The following is an 18,905-nucleotide window of genomic DNA, read 5'->3' on the forward strand; positions in this document are numbered from 1 at the left end:
GGCAACAAGAGTGAGACTTCATCTAAAAAAAAAAAAAAAGTTGTAGCCAGCCTGATTTCGCAGGTGCTAGACAAGAAGTTGCATGACATTTACATGCCTGTATGGTACAGGTGCTACAGATTATCAATACTTACTCTAGTTTCTGATATTGGGTTATTGGCTTGTTCGTGGCACAAAATTCCACCAGATAATGTTAATTGTTAGGAAGATAGATTACTAAAAATAGGCTGGGTGTGGTGACTCAAGCCTGTCATCCCAGTACTTTGGGAGGCTGAGGCAGGCAGATCATGAGGTCAGGAGATGGAGACCTTCCTGGCTAACACGGTGAAACATCGTCTCCACTAAAAACACAAAAATTAGCTGGGCGTGGTGGCACGCACCTGTAGTCCCAGCTACTTGGGAGGCTGATGCAGGAGAATCCCTTGAACCCGGGAGGCGGAGGTTGCAGTGAGCCAAGAGCATGCCACTGAGCTCCAGCCTGGGTGACAGAGCGAGACTCCATCAAAACAAAAACAAACAAACAAACAAACAAAAAACACTCCATTTCTTTAAAATTTTCTTCAATCTTTTTCTGACTCCAAATATGATATGTATGGATTATAGAAAAATTAGAAAGTAAATCAAATATAAATAAGTCTTAATTTCATTGTTCAAAAACCATTGTATTATCATCATGGCATACTTATTTTTGGACCTTTATCAACATGCGTATCATCACATAGTTGATCTCCAACAGTAAAATAGATTTTTATCTAGAATTTTTTTTAACATTTTGTCATGCCATTTTCATTTTTAACTGAAGTTTTTCAAAACATTATTTTAAACAGCAACACAACTTATCTATGTTTAAATAATAATTTACTAAACCATCTTTTAATAGTGGACATTTAGATTGTTTCCAAAAGCTTTTGACTACATATAAAGCTGCAATATAAACAACATGTAAAGCTGCAATATTGTAATGCACAAACATTTTCAAACATTTTTCTATATTTTGGACTATTGTCTTAGGATAGATTCACAGAAGGAAAACATAAATTAAAGGTTATGAGCATTTACACAGGCACCTTTAAGTGAGTTGAGAGTTTTGGGGTTTTTTTTGAGATGGAGTCTCTCTCTGTTGCCCAGACTGGAGTGCAGTGGAGTGATCTTGGCTCACTGCAGCTTTTACCTCCCGGGTTCAAGAGATTTTCATGTCTCAGCCTCCCCAGTAGCTGGGATTACAGACATATGCCCCCATGTCTGGCTAACTGTTTTTTGTTTATTTGTTTGTTTGTTTGTTTGTTTTGAGACAGAGTTTCACTCTTGTTGCCCAGGCTGGAGTGCAATGCTCCATCTCAGCACACTGCAACATCTGCCCCCTGGGTTTAAGCCATTCTCCTGCCTCAGCCAACCAAGTAGCTGGGATTACAGGCGCCCGCCACCATGCCTGGCTAATTTTTTGTATTTTTAGTAGAGATGAGGTTTCACTATGCTGGCCAAGCTGGTCTCGAACTCCACACTTCAGGTGATCCACCTGCCTTGGCCTCCCAGAGCGCTTGGATTGCAGCCATGAGCCACCGCAGCAAGCTTTTTTTTTTTTTTTTTTTTTTTCCTTTTAAATAAAGATGGGGTTTCACCATGTTGGCCAGTCTGGTCTCGAACTCCTGACCTCAAGTGAACCACCTACCTCGGTCTCCCAAGGTGCTGGGATTACAGGTGTGAGCCACCATGCCCAGTTCCTAAGTGAGTTGATAGTTTTAAACAAATTATCCAACCTGTTTACTATTTTCACAGCCATAACTATGGAGTATGAGCTCCAGGGAGTTTAAAATACTTGGTCTTTTTTTTTTTTTTTTTTTTTTTTTTTTTAAGATAGAGTCTTACTCTGTGGTCCAAGCTGGAGTACAGTGGCCTGATTTCAGCTCACTGCAGCCTTGACCTGCCAGGACTCAGATGATCCTTCTACCTTAGCCTGCTGAGTAGCTGGGACTACAGGTACCTGCCACAACGCCTGACTAATTTTTGTATTTTTTGTAGGGACAGGGTTTTGCCATGTTGTCCACGCTGGTCTCAAACCCCTGGGCTCAAGCAATCCCCTCACCTCAACCTCTCAAAGTGCTAGGACTACAGGCATGAGCCACCACACTGGCCTAAAATACATGTTTTATGTAGGAGTCAAAATAATATTATAAAGTATTAATAACTCATACAAGCAGCAATACCTCATCCAATGAGACAATAATAGCATGCCCAGCAATTCCACACTGCCTTATGCAGCAGGTTCTTAACATTCAAGAAAGAAACATCTAAACCCATCTAGAATCCTCCAAGTTACGAAGTTACTTCAACATATAGTTTTCCCCCACAAATGTCCATGTTTTCATTGGCTAAAGCACTGCAGAAATAATTTCTTCAATCATCCTTTCTTCCTTTCAAATTGAATAAATATGGCAGAATCATTCACATACAGAGTCATTGCCCAATTCAATATTCTTTTATTCTTTCACTTATTCAAAACCAAATTTTTCTAGCTAATAATGATTACTTTATTTGCTTTTTACTTTTTCAACGCCAGCTTGCTTTTGGGGTCCATGTTAAATAAACATGGTTTTTATTGTTCCGTGTTTTCACTGATGAGAAGGGAATGACAAGATACAATTATTGGATAGTCCCATAGCTCTGGCATCAGCTGAATGACTATCTCAGGTACCATCTTTAAACATCCACTAATCCAAAATGACAATCTACTCTACATGTCAAGAGCTTCCAGGAATTATGTGTGCATGCACAACCGTGAACAATAAATCTACACATTTCAAGGATCTATTGTGATTTTTTTCAAAGCACATTAAGAGGCGGTTATAATTATCCCCTTTGTGCAGAGAAGGAAGATAAGGCCAGTAAGTAGGTAATTGTCTTGGCCAAGGTCATATTGTCCATAAGTGGGACTGCTGTGATGAGTCTCAGACTCAGGAATAGAACGCATTAGAAACAGAATCTTCATTATATACATGAGCAGATGGAATGAAGCTGAGTAAGACATTATTCCTGAGAATCAATGAGATGTAAATATAGGTGGAAATAAGAGTGGACAAGAGAATAGGAAATCAAATCATCCTACAGAACAATCCTTGCAGAATAATAACTGCACAAGAGATGACCTCAATTCACTCATGAAGGGAAGGGGAAACGAACTGATATTTTTGCCATATGCTGGCTGAAGACATGTGGAGGAAATTGCAAGCCAATTTGAGTTGAAGGCGCATCGCAGGAGCTGACAGCACAATTTCTTTTCCCATCAATTTTCACCCCCGCCCCCACCTCCACCTCACAAGGGACCTGCCAATGTAGACATCCAAAAAAAAGTATATCTCAGTTAAGAATAGAATGTTATGTTGTGCAGCAGCATAGAAATAAAAAAGAAGTTTCCAATACAATCTAGTTTTTATCTCTTGAGAAATTATACAATTTTAGAATGCAATGTACATATTTGTTCAAATATGGGTATAATTAACTGGACAAACTTCTCTCTGCTTTTTAATTCAAGGTTTATATTCAAATGCGTTATTCTTTTTTTAATTTAACTTTTAAGTTCAGGGGTACATGTGCTGGTTTGTTAAATAGGTAAAGATGTACTATGGGAGTTTGTTGTACAGATTATTTCATCACCCAGGTATTAAGCCTAGTACCCATTGGTTGTTTTTACTGATCCTTTTCCTCCTCCCACCCCCACCCTTTGATAGACCCCAGTGTGTATTGCTTGCCTCTGTGTGTCCATGTGTTCTCATCATTTAGCTCCCACTTATAAGTAAGAACGTGAGGTATTTGGTTTTCTATTCCCATGTTAGTTTACTAAGGGTTATGGCCTCCAGCTCCCCATCCATGTTCCTGCAAAGAATATGATCTCATTCTTTTTTATGACTGCATAGCATTCCACGGTGTATTTGTACCACATTTTCTTGATCAAGTCTACCATTGATGGACCTTTAGGTTGATTCCATGTCTTTGCTATTGAGAATAGTGTTTGAAATGCATCACTTCTTAGTAATGTATAAGATAACACAAATTCAGTTTTGTTAAACTTGATTAATGTTTATTGACTCCAAAATTTATTGTGCTGCTAGAACTAAAGATGTAAATTCCCCTATTGCTGACATAAGCCATAACCCTCAGTTGAGGATGAGCCGTAAGAAGCAGAACCCCAAGAATATAGTATATGTAGAAACCAAGAGTTGTTAGGGTTGCAATAGGAGTAAGGTTGCAGTGGGAGTAAGAAGACCTCAATAGAGCCCAGCTCTAACATGTAGGATTTCTGAACCTCAGTTTCTCTATCTGTAAAAGGAGTATACAATGATATCTACTCCTTTTACCTCTCGGGATGATGTGAGGATCAAATAAGGCACAGTTCAGAGACAATAAAATACTATATTGATATAAGATATTATTACCAATATTGCAATCATTACTGGCTGTAGAATAGCTCTCTTTCTTCACAGGTTATTTTTGGAGTGACAAAAGCTTTGATCCACCTTGGCCATTCAGAGAGTGAATGAGAGGTGAGATTCTGGAATATGGGAAAAGGGCAGGCTCTTTTCCTTGGGACCTGTCCCAAACCAAGGCAGAGCTTCTAGTAGGAGCTTGTGTTTGCTTCTGTTAGTTATTTTATATTTTGTTCTGAAAAGTAAGCAATGGGTGCAAAGCAGGCTCACTGTGTGCTGGTTTCCACTTCCGCCCACTGCATCTTGGACTGTGCTTTTACTACTTGCCTGAGTCCAGCAAGACAGAACACTCACATGCACAAGTTTTATGAAGAGGGTTTATTACTCACAGACAGGCAGCAAGGGACAACAGATGCCTAGGATTCAGGGCAAGCTAGTCCCTCAGGACTCAGGAAAGCTACCTAGGGCAGATGGACTCTCATCTGCAGGCATCCAACCTGCATCACAGCTGAGGAAGTCTGAATAGCAACTGCCTTGGGTTTTGTAGTTCAGGGTAATGTGACTTGCTGGGTTAAAGCATTTAAAAACGTCCTTTGTCAAAGAGGGAGGGGGAAGGAACAGAGACAGAGCTGTTCTGACCAGTTCTTCCTTGCCTCAGGATGTGCATTCCCAATGCATTCTACAGCTATTCTTTTTTCTTTTTTTTTTTTTTTAATGGGGTCTCTGCCACCCAGGCTCACTGCAGCCTGGAATTCCTAGGCTCAAGCAATCCTCCCATCTCAGCCTCCCTAGTAGCTGGGATTATAGGTGCGAGCCACTGCACCTAGCTTCTATAATTATTCTTTTTTTTTTTTATTTTCAAATGGGGTCTCACTCTGTCACCAGGCTGGAGTGCAGTGGTGCGATCCTGGCCCACTGCAACATCTTCCTCCCAGGTTCAAGTGATTCTCCCACCTGAGCGTCCCGAGTAGCTGGGACTACAGGTGTGCGTGCCACCATGCCCAACTAATTTTTGTATTTTTAGTAGAGATGAGGTTTCACCATGTTAGCCAGGATGGTCTTGATCTGTTGACCTCGTGATCCACCCACTTCGGCCTCCCAAAGTGCTGGTACTACAGGTGTGAGCCACTGCGCCCGGCCTACAGTTATTCTTAAGAACTAGAAGTGAGAAAGTGGGGAGAACTGGGTTGGTTCAAGGCCACTGGGAGAACCATACTGCACTGGGTTAATGAATAAAGGAAAAATGGCAGTGGTAAATGCAGCTTGGCCTCAAATAAATGTTATCATCTATCTGAGCTCACAAAGATCTCTTCTTATTAAGTAATTAACACATTCATTCATGCAATATTTATGTATGACCTACTCTGCACTAATTTTGGCTTCCTTTTATCCTTCGTCATCTGAGCACACTGCTGAGCTGTATGAAGATGCCTGCTTAAGCTGTATGTCTCCAATGAGACTGTGAGCTCCTTAAGGGCAGGGCACATACCTCATACCTCTATTCTGTCCTCTGGAATGCTTAGCAGAGTGCTAAGAAAATTTAAGGAGCCATTCTCAGGGGACCCTGTAATATTTTCACAGTTTGATTTTTTTGTTTGTTTGTTTGTTTTGAGATGGAGTCTCTTTCTGTGACCCAGGCTGGAGTGCAGTGATGTGATTTCGGCTCACTGCAACCTCTACCTCCCGGGTTCAAGTGATTCTCCTGCCTCAGTCTCCCAAGCATTTGGGACTACAGGCACGCACCACCTCGCCCAGCTAATTTTTGTATTTTTAGTAGAGACGGTGTTTCACCATGTTGGCCAGGATGGTCTTCATCTCTTGACCACGTGATCTACCTGCCTCGCCCTCCTAAAGTGTTGGGATTACAGGCATGAGCCACCATGCCTAGCCCAGTTTGATGATGTTTAAAGTGTTGTGCTGCCAGTTGAGTTATTTAGGAAGGGCTGCCCCTGAGATGGAGATTAGAATGCTGGGAGTGGATTGGGAGTGGTCTCGGAAGCAATGCCTGTGGAAGGAAGGAGAAGGACAGATTGGGCAGAAGAAGATGAACTTCAATGCAGCCTCAGGAAAGTCCTCAGTTCATCCATGGGAAGCTCCAAAGCTAGGATGGCCTCCCAGAGTTGTCCCAACTTGACAAGAGAGCCAGGCCTTTATTCCAGACACTGGAGGCAGGCTACCTCCAGAAGGGGTGTGACCTTGAGCAAGGTGGTGAGGAAATTCCAAAAGAAGGTGTCAGTTGAGGGCCATTTGCTGACAGTATTCCCAGTACTGGAGGGAAGAAGTTCTTCAGTCCTGAAGGGGGATTTTGAGCAGCACTTCACAATGTCTATTACTTACTGTAATACTGGCGCAAGACAATGCTAGAAGCCTTATCCAAGGAGGAAAAAAAGTGAATTTGAATATTGACATATTGTATCTCTCATATTGTTTCCTGAAAAGATCATTTCTAAGTCACTTCTGAAAGTATACATAAAATAGAAGTTCCTCCCAAACATATACTTCAGGAAAATATTTAAAAGCAAGCAAGCAAACAAACAAAATACAGTGGAGATGAAAATTGTGTCAGTATTAGTATGATTAGTCAAGATAATTTTGTTTCATGTATTTGATCACAATTCAAATTAGTTCTGGAAGGGGAAATTTAATTGTCTCTTGTAACCAAACTTCAGGAAGGGCACAGTTGCACCTAGACCTCAGGGATTCAGATACTAACGGATCACCTTTTTGTCTCTGCTTCTCTCTTCATATTGTCTGTTGATATGGTTTGGCTGTGTCCCCACCCAATTCTCATCTAGAATTGTAGTTCCCATAATCCCCATGTGTTGTGGGAGGGACCTGGTGGGAGGTCATTGAATCACGGGGGCAATTACCTCCATGCTATTCTTGTGATAGTTGAGTGAGTTCTCATGAGATCTGATGGTTCTCTCTGCCGCCATGTGAAGAAGGACGTGTTTGCTTCCCCTTCTGTCATGATTGTAAGTTTCCTGAGGCCTCACCAGCCATGCTGAACCATGAGTCAATTAAACTTCTTTCCTGTATTAATTACCCAGTCTTGGGTATGTCTTCACAGCACTGTGAATACAGATAGAGTGTGTATTCTCCCACACTCACTTCTTCCACACTACTGTAAGTATGGCTAACAGCAGTTTCCAGGCTCATAGTTTCATCACTAGAGAGGACTTAAAACTTGATCTCTCTGTTGTCAAGTTAAAAGTTCCTGGGGGAGGGGGAGGAATGCAAATTAAAACCACAGTGCAATACCACCTTACTCCTTCAAGAATGGCCATTATTAAAAAGTCAAAAGCAACAGATATTGATACGGATATGGGGAAAAAGGAACTTTTATACAGTGCTGGTAGGAATGTAAATTAGTACAACCTCTATGGAAAACAGTATGGAGATTCCTTAAAGAACTAAAAGTAGATCTACCATTTGATCCAGCAACCCCACTACTGAGTATCTACCCAGAGGAAAAGAAGTCATTAAATGAAAAGAATCTTTGCACATGTATGTTTATAACAGCTCAATTCACAATTGCAAAGATGTGGAACTAACCTAAGTGCCCATTGACTAATGAGTGGATAAAGAAAATGTGGCACATGTACACCATGGAATACTACTCAGCCATTAAAAGGAATGAAATAATGTCTTTGCATCAACTTGGATGAAGCTGGAGGCCATTATTCTAAGTGAAGTAACCCAGGAGTAGAAAACCAAAAACCGTGTGTTCTCACTTAGAAGTGGGAACTGCTCTATGAATATGCAAAGGCATGTAGAGTGATATATTGGACCATAGATACTCAGAACAGGAAGGGTGGAAGGGGGGTTAGGGATAAAAATCTACACATTAGGTACAATGTACACTACTTGGGTGATGGGAGCACTAAAATCTCAATTCACTGCTACATAATGCATCTGCACAACAAAAAACTATTTGTGCCCCAAAAATTATTGAAATGAAGAAAATAAAAAAGCTAACCCCTGTGGGAAGGTTTCTGTTGGGTCAGTGTTATCCACAGACCAATTAGCTGCAGCCAGAGGGTAAGATGAAGGTATGATGAACCAATCAACTGGGCCCAACTGGGCACCCCTAGCCATTCACTGTGCGCAGGGCACATAGGATTATGGGAATTATCACATGGACGTATGTAACTGAAGTATAAAAGTGGCATTTTGTGGAAGGATAGGACAAGCAATGAGTAGACAGAACAGAAGATGTTCACTGCCATATATTAGAGTTTTCTCATCTTTCGTGTTTGAATCTTGCCAGGCTAATTTTGTATTCTTTTTGGCTTTGTCATATGGACCAGTGCATTTATTATGGAAATAGATTATATAGCTATTGGTAATTTGTTCATAAATATTAGATTCTGTTCATTTTGCACAGAGATTAATCGCCTGCCAAAATGTACATGATTTTCTTGGTGCAGAGAAATTACTTATTAGTCATATTAACAAGTGAGTATCAAATATATTTTGAAGGGCTAGAAATGAAGACATAATGACCATATACTTCTTTTTAAAAGGATATTTATTTATATTAACAAATGTCACTTTATAGAAGACATTTCAACCTTATTCAAGTAAACCCTCTTTGAATGATTTATGGTGTAATTTTGTTAGCTATATATATCTTTATTATATGAAGAAGATTTGGGAAAAAAAAAACTTTAAAAAGAGTCCCTGTCAATTTCATCTTAAAATCTATGCTTTGAAACAGACATTTTAGAAAAGGTCTGCTTAGCGGTTAACTCTTCTGGTGATGGAATTGCCAATTTAATATCCATTTCACCCCAGGGTGATTAAGTCAATTGTGATAATTGCACCCCATGGTAAAACCAATCTCAGTGGTTGGTTGGTTCAGAAATTGATCCCTGACATGACCATGAAGAAAAGGATGGTTCTGCAGAAAGTTTTCTTTTTCCTACATGTCACATGAGCTCTGCTCATGCCACCTGTCACCGGTCCAAGGTGCAGCCAACACTGACAACAGCCCAGGAGAGAGAAGAGAGAAGCCTGAGTCTCTATGGACATTATTGATCAGTGAATTAATCAACCCTGAAGCCTGCCCTTGCCTTCTTGACTTTTGACAGATAATAAAAGTATTTCTCATGGTTTAAGCCAGAATCAGGATTTCTACTACTTGCAGCTAAAAATTTCTTAATAGATATAATTGCAAAGTATAACAGAGAAGCTTATTACCAAATAATTGTAATACTTGTACATAATCCATACAAACAGAGGTATTTATAAGGCATAGGGATGCTGCAAAGTAGGGAAGTATATGAGGAAGTTTCTGAGAGAAGAAGATGCTTAAGATGGATATTGAAGGACATTTCAGCAAAGGAATGAAGTTGAGGAAGTGCCTTTTGGGCAGAGGGGACAGCATGTGCAAGAGCACAGAATAATAAAATAGATATTCTCAAAATCCCTCAAGTTAGACAAATTACAAAAGGCATAGAGATATCTTACAGGAACTATGGGTATGGTGGCTACTAATCAGGAAACCAGGAAGTTGCCCGGGACAGATGTGTCTTCCCTCTCCGTCTATCTTGATTTAGCGCCAGATGGTCTCTTAGTATTGCTTTGTTCAGACAATGTGTTCCACTCTCCCGCTGACTTCTGCAAACCAGTGTCTCTGCTCTTCAGTATGAGTGCATGGCTCCCAAAGGACATCACAAGGATCAGTATTAGATAATTTCACTAAAAACACCTCCATGCTTTCTTTGACTAGTTTCTCTGTCTCTTTGTTGGAGTTTTCCAGGCCAGCCAATGTGCTAGCATTTCCTGACAGCTACTTGCCTACAGTCCAATCTGCTGTATCACTGGGAGACAGGGTCATTATGGTATAAACATGGCTGCCCCGATTCACCATTTCAGTTGGCCTGAGCAATAGTATCAGATGAATGCTTCAGAACAACTCTTTCTGAAGTTTGAAGCATGCATGGTAGGGGGTAAATTGGGAGAAAGTGAGGCCAGATAGGAAGTTATTACAGTCTAGATAAGAAATAAAGAATCTCTGAGCTAAGACGACAGGAGAGGGATGAAGAGAAGAATGATACAAGAAAGGTGAAATTCATTCATTCACTCATTCAACAATATTTATTGAGAATATATTGTGTATCGGTACTCTAGGTACAGTGAACAAAGTAGACAAAAATTCATGTCCTAGTGGAGTATATATATTTGAGAGGGAGTCTCGCTCTGTTGCCAGGCTGGAGTGCAGTGGTGCGATCTCAGCTCATTGCAAACTTCCACTCCCTGGTTCAAGCGATTTTCCTGCCTCAGCCTCCCAAGCAGCTGGGATTACAGGCACGTGTGACCACACCCGGCTAATTTTTGTATTATTGGTAGAGACGGGGTTTCACCATGTTAGCCAGGATGGTCTCGATCTCCTGACCTTGTGATCTGCCCGCCTTGGTCTCCCAAAGTGCTGGGATTACAGGCATGAGCCACCGCGCCCGGCCATGGAGCTTATATTTTAAAGAAGGGATGCGAATCAAGAAATAATTTGAGTAAGTAAAACATGTATTACAGGAAATGGTGATAAGTGCTGTTCAAGTGCTCTTGCTATTTATCCAAATATCCCCCAAATTTGCCATTTTATTATGCTCATGGATTCCGTGGATCAGGAATTCAGAGCTGGTGCAAGGGCTCTGCTCCATAGCGTCTGATACCTGGGGGTTCCACAGGGAAGATGCTACAGATGCTGGCACTCGACAGCCGGAACCTGGAAGCACCTGGAGGCAGTCGACAGTGGCTGTCACCTGGGAGCTTTGGCTGCTGCTGCTGGTGGACGCACCTACACAAGGCCTTTCCCTGTGGTCTGGCTTCCTTACAGCATGGTCGTGTCGGGGTAGCTGGACTTCTTACATTGTAGCCCAGGGCTCTAGAGGCATGTGTCCCAAGAGAACCAAGGGAAAGCTGTGCGGTGTTTTCTGACTCAGTCTTGAAAGTTACACAGCAAGAGTCCATGAGTGAACCTCAGATTCAGGGAAGAGGCCTAATGCTGTTTTGGTGAGATGAATGTCAAAAAAATTTACGGGCAGTTTTTGTTTGTTTGTTTGTTTGTTTGAGATGGAGTCTCACTCTGTCACCCAGGCTGGAGTGCAGTGGCACCATCTTGGCTCACTGCAAGCTCTGCCTCCTGGGTTCACGCCATTCTCCTGCCTCAGCCTCCCGAGTAGCTGGGAATACAGGTGCTTATCCCCATGCCCGGCTAATTTTATTTATTTTTTTTTTAGTAGAGACCCCGGGGTTTCACCATGTTAGCCAGGATGGTCTCGATCTCCTGACCCTGTGATCTGCCTGCCTAGGCCTCCCAAAGTGCTGGGATTACAAGGGTAAGCCACTGCACCAGGCCTTTACAGACAGTTTTAAACACCCTTATAGCAGTGCTCTGGCGAAAAGTTGATCAGGATTAAAGGGATAGGGTATGCCATGGGGAAAAGCTGGAGATGGCTTTCCATTTTAATTAGTGCGGCCATCTGAAAAGAAAATTCTCACAAAGACCTAAGGGAGGTTTAGGAAGGAAGGCACATTGTAGGCAGGTGGACAGCAAACACAGCAAGCTTGTTGAATGTAGTAACTAAGTAGCTTGGCTGGTGGTGAAGAAGAGGGAAGGAATGGAAGAAAGTTCTAGATTTCTGGTTTCAGTGTCTGGATGAATAGCAGTTCCACTGACCAGGAATCAGAACACAGGAAGTGAATGAGAGAGGACTGAATGCAGTCTTGGACATATTCTACTCCAATGTGTATCAGACGTCTGCGTGTGTGTGTGTGTGTGCGCGCGCGCGTGCGTGCACGTGCCTGTGTTCATTCAGTAGTAAGCAGAGATTGGGGAAGTCTGGGCTGGATATCTGGGTTTTAAAATGCTCAATATCTAGATGGTATCAGAGCCCTTTAGAAATAGATGAAATTGACTAGCGAGGTGAGGTAAGAAGTCTGGCAAACACCAATATTTAAGGTAGGAGCAAAAGGCCTAGTATAAGATTTTGAACTGGCTTGAGAAGTAGGAGACACAGGAAAGATGAATGATTTTAGGGTCAGAAAAAGGTAGAGAAAGGCTTAGGGACCTTCAAATGTCTTTCTGACTGATGCACAAAATCCTACCATTCAAAATTTCTTCCTTTAAATGTTCTCTCTCTAAAATTTCTCTATTAAGATATAAACGTCCCAGCAGGGCAGAAAATTGAGCCACTGATACCTGAGCAAATGGAAGGCAGGAGAGCACTTCAAAAAGGGAAGGGGTTAAAAAGGGGAAGAAAGTGGAGCTGCTCCCTACAGAATGGGAGAAAATTTTTGCAATCTACTCATCTGACAAAGGGCTAATATCCAGAATCTACAAAGAACTTAAACAAATTTACAAGGAAAAAAAACCCCATCAATAAGTGGGCACAGGATATGAACAGACACTCCTCAAAAGAAGACATTTATGTAACAGCCAACAGACACATGAAAAAATGCTCATCATCACCGGTCATCAGAGAAATGCAAATCAAAACCACAATTAGATACCATCTCACACCAGTTAGAATGGCAATCATTAAAAAGTCAGGAAACAACAGATGCTGGAGAGGATGTGGAGAAACAGAAATGCTTTTACACTGTTGGTGGGAGTGTAAACTAGTTCAACCATTGTGGAAGACAGATTCCTCAAGGATCTAGAACTAGAAATACCATTTGACCCAGCGATCCCATTACTGGGTATATACCCAAAGGATTATAAATCATGCTACTCTAAAGACACATGAACATGTATGTTTATTGCGGATCTATTCACAATAGCAAAGACTTGGAACCAACCCAAATGTCCATCAATGATAAACTGGATTAAGAAAATGTGGCACATAGACACCATGGAATGCTATGCAGCCATAAAAAATGATGAGTTCATGTCCTTTGCAAGGACATGGACGCAGCTGGAAACCATCATTCTGAGCAAACTATCACAAGGACAGAAAACCAAATACCGAATGTTCTCACTCATAGGTGGGAATTGAACAATGAGATCACTTGGACACAGAGCGGGGAACAGCACACACTGGGGGTTTGCCGTGGGGTGGGGGGCAGGGGGAGGGATAGCATTAGGAGAAATACCTAAAGTAAATGACGAGTTAATGGGTGCAGCAAACCAACGTGGCACATGTATACCTATGTAACAAACCTGCACGTTGTGCACATGTATCCTAGAACTTAAAGTATAATAGAAGAAAAAGAAAAGGAAAAGAAAAAGAGTGGAGCTGCTCAAAGACATCTTTTGTCAATTTCCTATTTTTATTAGACTGTAGCAAGCAATGGTGCCTGGGCAGAGTGTATTTGGGTGACCTTGACATATCTTTAATTTTGAGGGTTAAAATAGGTCACATAGGATATTTTATGTTTCAGTAATACAAATAGGAAATGGTAAGTGGGGCTGGGGGCAAGTTCTCTTTTTAAAATTTTTTTATTTTTATTTTTTGTTTTTTATTATTATACTTTAAGTTCTAGGGTACATGTGCATAACGTGCAGGTTTGTTACATATGTATACTTGTGCCATGTTGGTGTGCTGCACCCATCAACTCATCAGCACCCATCAACTCGTCATTTACATCAGGTATAACTCCCAATGCAATCCCTCCCCCCTCCCCCCTCCCCATGATAGGCCCCGGTGTGTGATGTTCCCCTCCCGAGTCCAAGTGATCTCATTGTTCAGTTCCCACCTATGAGTGAGAACAACATGCGGTGTTTGGTTTTCTGTTCTTGCCATAGTTTGCTAAGAATGATGGTTTCCAGCTGCATCCATGTCCCTACAAAGGACACAAACTCATCCTTTTTAATGGCTGCATAGTATTCCATGGTGTATATGTACCACATTTTCTTAATGCAGTCTGTCACTGATGGACATTTGGGTTGATTCCAAGTCTTTGCTATTGTGAATAGTGCCACAATGAACATACGTGTGCATGTGTCTTTATAGCAGCATGATTTATAATCCTTTGGGTATATACCCAGTAATGGGATGGCAGGGTCATATGGTACTTCTAGTTCTAGATCCTTGAGGAATCACCATACTGTTTTCCATAATGGTTGAACTAGCTTACAGTCCCACCAATAGTGTAAAAGTGTTCCTATTTTTCCACATCCTCTCCAGCACCTGTTGTTTCCTGACTTTTTAATGATTACCATTCTAACTGGTGTGAGATGGTATCTCATTGTGGTTTTGATTTGCATTTCTCTGATGGCCAGTGATGTTGAGCATTTTTTCATGTGTCTGTAGGCTGTATGCATGTCTTCTTTTGAGAAATGTCTGTTCATATCCATTGCCCACTTTTTGATGGGGTTGTTTGTTTTTTTTCTTGTAAATTTGTTTGAGTTCTTTGTAGGTTCTGGATATTAACCCTTTGTGAGATGAGTAGATTGCAAAAATTTTCTACCATTCTGTAGGTTGCCTGTTCACTCTGATGGTAGTTTCTTTTGCTGTGCAGAAGCTCTTTAGTTTAATTAGATCCCATTTGTCAATTTTGGCTTTTGTTGCCATTGCTTTTGGTGTTGTAGACATGAAGTCCTTGCCCATGCCTATGTCCTGAATGGTATTACCTAGGTTTTCTTCTAGGGTTTTTATGGTATTAGGTCTAACATTTAAGTCTCTAATCCATCTTGAATTAATTTTTATATAAGGAGTAAGGAAAGGATCCAGTTTCAGCTTTCTACTTATGGCTAGCCCATTTTCCCAGCATCATTTATTAAATAGGGAATCCTTTCCCCATTTCTTGTTTTTGTCAGGTTTGTCAAAGATCAGATGGCTGTAGATGTGTGGTATTATTTCTGAGGGCTCTGTTCTGTTCCACTGGTCTGTATCTGTTTTGGGGGCAAGTTCTTTAAGGAAATGACAGTCTTAACATCTCAGGAGAAAGTGCAAATATGAATTTACAGACCTTTAGCTCCATCTAGTGGCTAGATCATGAAAGGAACAAATATTTTATAACATCATGGTTCTTTAGCTACATTACTTTTACATGTCAGTCTATAATTACTTCCTGGATAGTTATGTATTATGATATACAGTCCCTTTTGTTTAACAATTTTCAACTAATCTATTGATTTGTCATCTAGCTAAATAATTTATTTGCCAAACTGTTGGAATGTGCTGTTGGAAAGTTGGGGAAGGAGAAATAGATAAATGGATACAGACAAATGCCTCTTAACTACTTGAAAACTCTTATGTCTCTGCTTATTATAGTGTTCAACACCTGCTAGCTTCCTCTGATTTAGCATTGTATATAGAATTACCTCTCTCAGAAAGTTAATAATACTAGCAGTCATGCTAATAATGATGATAATGATTGTGACCCAGAAAGAGATGTTTGAAGGGAAGAGAGTTCAAATAGTTAATAGTTTGTTATTTATGAGGTTGGAAAAGTGAAATTAATCTGTAGGAAAATAAAACAGAACCTGAAATAAAGAATTGATCGAATTATTTCCAGTAAATTACACCACACACACACACACACACACACACACACACACACACACACACAATTTAAACAACTGCATCAGCAAATTTGCAATGTCATGTTCTAGAAATATTTCCTAGTTTGGCAAGTTTTTTCGGTATTTGCTTGCAGGCTGATAAATCTCAGTAGCCAAAATTTGTGCTCATTATGGCAATGAAAGTGAATATTTACAGAGACTATTCCAACCTTTGGAAAGTTGACACAACTGGGTCAGGTCTATGGCACATCCACAGACTCATGGTGAGCTTGGAAAAATAATGAGAATGACGGAACAGGTTTTGAGGTGGTCTTATAATATTGTACTCCATCTTTTCAGAGAAGGAGAAATGATAGGAACGGGCTTATGTTTTCTTCATGAGAATTTGAATACAAGATGTATTAATTAAACATCTTCATTTTACTGATGGAGAAACTTGAGTCAACAGTGATTAAATTACACAGCTATTTGGTTGCAGAGTTAAGACTAGACCTATGTTTTTTATTCCTGATCTACTATTCTTTTCAGTACAACTATTAATAGAAGAGTTCTCCATTTCCGTAGAAGACCAAAGTAAGAGAACATGAGCTTACATTTGCATCAAGGAAGTTTGGATAAATTGAGGAAGATTAGTTAAGTGTAAAGTAACTAAATCCCGAATTTCCTTTATTCTAACATGTACTTAAAAAAATATTAACATTATGAAATCAACCTGAATCTTATAATCAATATTAAAACATAATTGCTGGCAGGCAGTGGGGGAAGTTGTAAAGCGGTCATATTTATGTGCCAGAATTTGCTAACTAACATTCTCATTTAATAGACTATGGAATTGGCAGAGTAAGGCATTGGCTTAATTTCTGAAAGAAACTGTTTATTTCCAGCAAGATGGAATTCAATTATGGAAAAAAAACTAAAATTGCAATTTAAATCACTGATATTCATTCATTTGACTTGAAGTCCTAACGAGGTCAAAACGTTAAGAAGAGGTAAGCAGCTCACCAGGATGCTACTCATGCACTTTCAGGGGTCACACTGAATTTGGAGGAATTTTTATACCAAATTTGAAAAAGCGTAGACCTGAATCTTGTGAATCCCAAAAGGAAACGGTGTGTGATTGTACGGATAAATACATGTTATAGTTGTGTTCATATATTTTAGAACTTGTGTTCATGTAATGTAATGGGTTTTTTTCTTAATCGCTTATTAAATTGATCATTTTACAATCAGTGGCATTTAAGAATAGGTGTCATTTGGTTTATCACAGCAGCATTGCATCCTAGAAAGATCACTGACTCAGAAGCTAGGTCTGGAAACTACTCTGCTCCTCTGTCTGCTACTGTGTTGTCCTTGAGCAGCTGACTTCGTCTCTAAATGTCAATTTCCTTATGTAAATTTGGGAGAATATCATGAATCTTGCAAGCATATTGTGAGCATTAAATGAGATTATGTATGTAAAGTGCCTACCACAATATCTGTCACATAGTTAGTGCTCAACCAAGGCAGCCACAGGAAACTTACGGTCAACAAAGAGATATGTTAAGAGATGTTGACGGAAGGGTAAATTTCTTTGATTTGATCCCATGCAGTCTAAACAGTGTTTCTTACTATTTAAAAATCTATGCCCTATCAGTCAAGAAGATTTTGAGGCGGGCGCGGTGGCTCACGCTGTAATCCCATCACTTTGGGAGGCCGAAGTGGGTGGATCACGCGGTCAAGAGATTCCGATCATCCCAGCCAATATGGTGAAACCCCGTCTCTAAGAAAAATACAGAAAAAATAGCTGGGCGTGGTGGTGCGGGCCTGTAGTCCCAGTTACTCAGGAGGCTGAGGCAGGAGAATCACTTGAACCCAGCAGGTGAGGTTGCAGTGAGCTGAGATCGTGCCACTGCAGTCCAGCCTGGCAACAGAGCAAGACTGTCTCAAAACAAAACAAAACAAAAAAACAAAAAAAGAAGAGATTTTGAAATGTCTTTCTACATTTTGTTTTACTAAAAGAATGTGTATTAAAACATCTGTCCAAATATAGTATGGAATATGTTTTTATAAATTACTGTTTTCTCTCCCTTCTCCCTATCCTGAGAGGTACCTCTACCCAGCTGAGAACCATTGATTCAAAACGTGGTGTCAGAAGGGGATCTTAGAAACATTTAGATATTTAAGTTCATATTAGGAACATAACAGTCAGTTCAATCATTTTTCACCTACTGGCCTCATCATCCTTATGTTTGGTAAACACACTGGGTAAAGAGAGATATATGAAACTGGTCATCATCTTGCTTATCCTCAAGAGTTATCCAAAATACATGCAACGGAGCCATATTTAGAAGGTGATCTAAGAATGTGTATGCACAATTGAAGTATACTATGTGTTTGTCATGAAGGAGATACCAACTGTCATGAAGCAAAAAACCCAACGGAACCCAAAGCAAACCCCAAAACCAGTGGGTTACGAGAATAAACCACCACCATTAACAACAACAAAATTCTGTGGCCTAGTGACTAAGGAAATCACAAGGCCAAATTTCATTCCAGTCCATAGGGAAACCCAGAGAGAAAAGACTTCAATAGCCTCCAAGCCCATTTCCTTCACTGTAGCGAGTATTCATAAAAACAGTATTGACAATCTGGAGTTGGCTGACTTTTCCTGATTTTATGCTAGTTTGACTTGCACTCAAGCTTTAATTTTGCTCCCCACTCAGCTTTCAGGAATGGACAGGCAGAATTCTTTGGGCACTATTAACTTTTCAAAAGCCACTCTACTATTTGCATATCTCCTGCAATGCGCACCACGCTAACCTTGCCTTGCTACAGGCTCCTCAGGAGACAGATTCCCCTGTCGGCTTTGTTCAGCAACCCAAAATGTAATCAAGTAACCACTCTACTGTAGAGGGAAGAAAGGGAAGGATTTCAGGGCTGAGCACAATGGTGATACCATGGGAAAATTCCAAGAATTCCGTGAACCGCGGTCCTCACCCCTGGTTGTGCCCCTGCCTCACTAATCTTTCAGA

Source organism: Macaca nemestrina, chromosome 5, assembly GCF_043159975.1.
Source record: "Macaca nemestrina isolate mMacNem1 chromosome 5, mMacNem.hap1, whole genome shotgun sequence".
In the NCBI taxonomy this organism is placed as follows: Eukaryota; Metazoa; Chordata; class Mammalia; order Primates; family Cercopithecidae; genus Macaca; species Macaca nemestrina.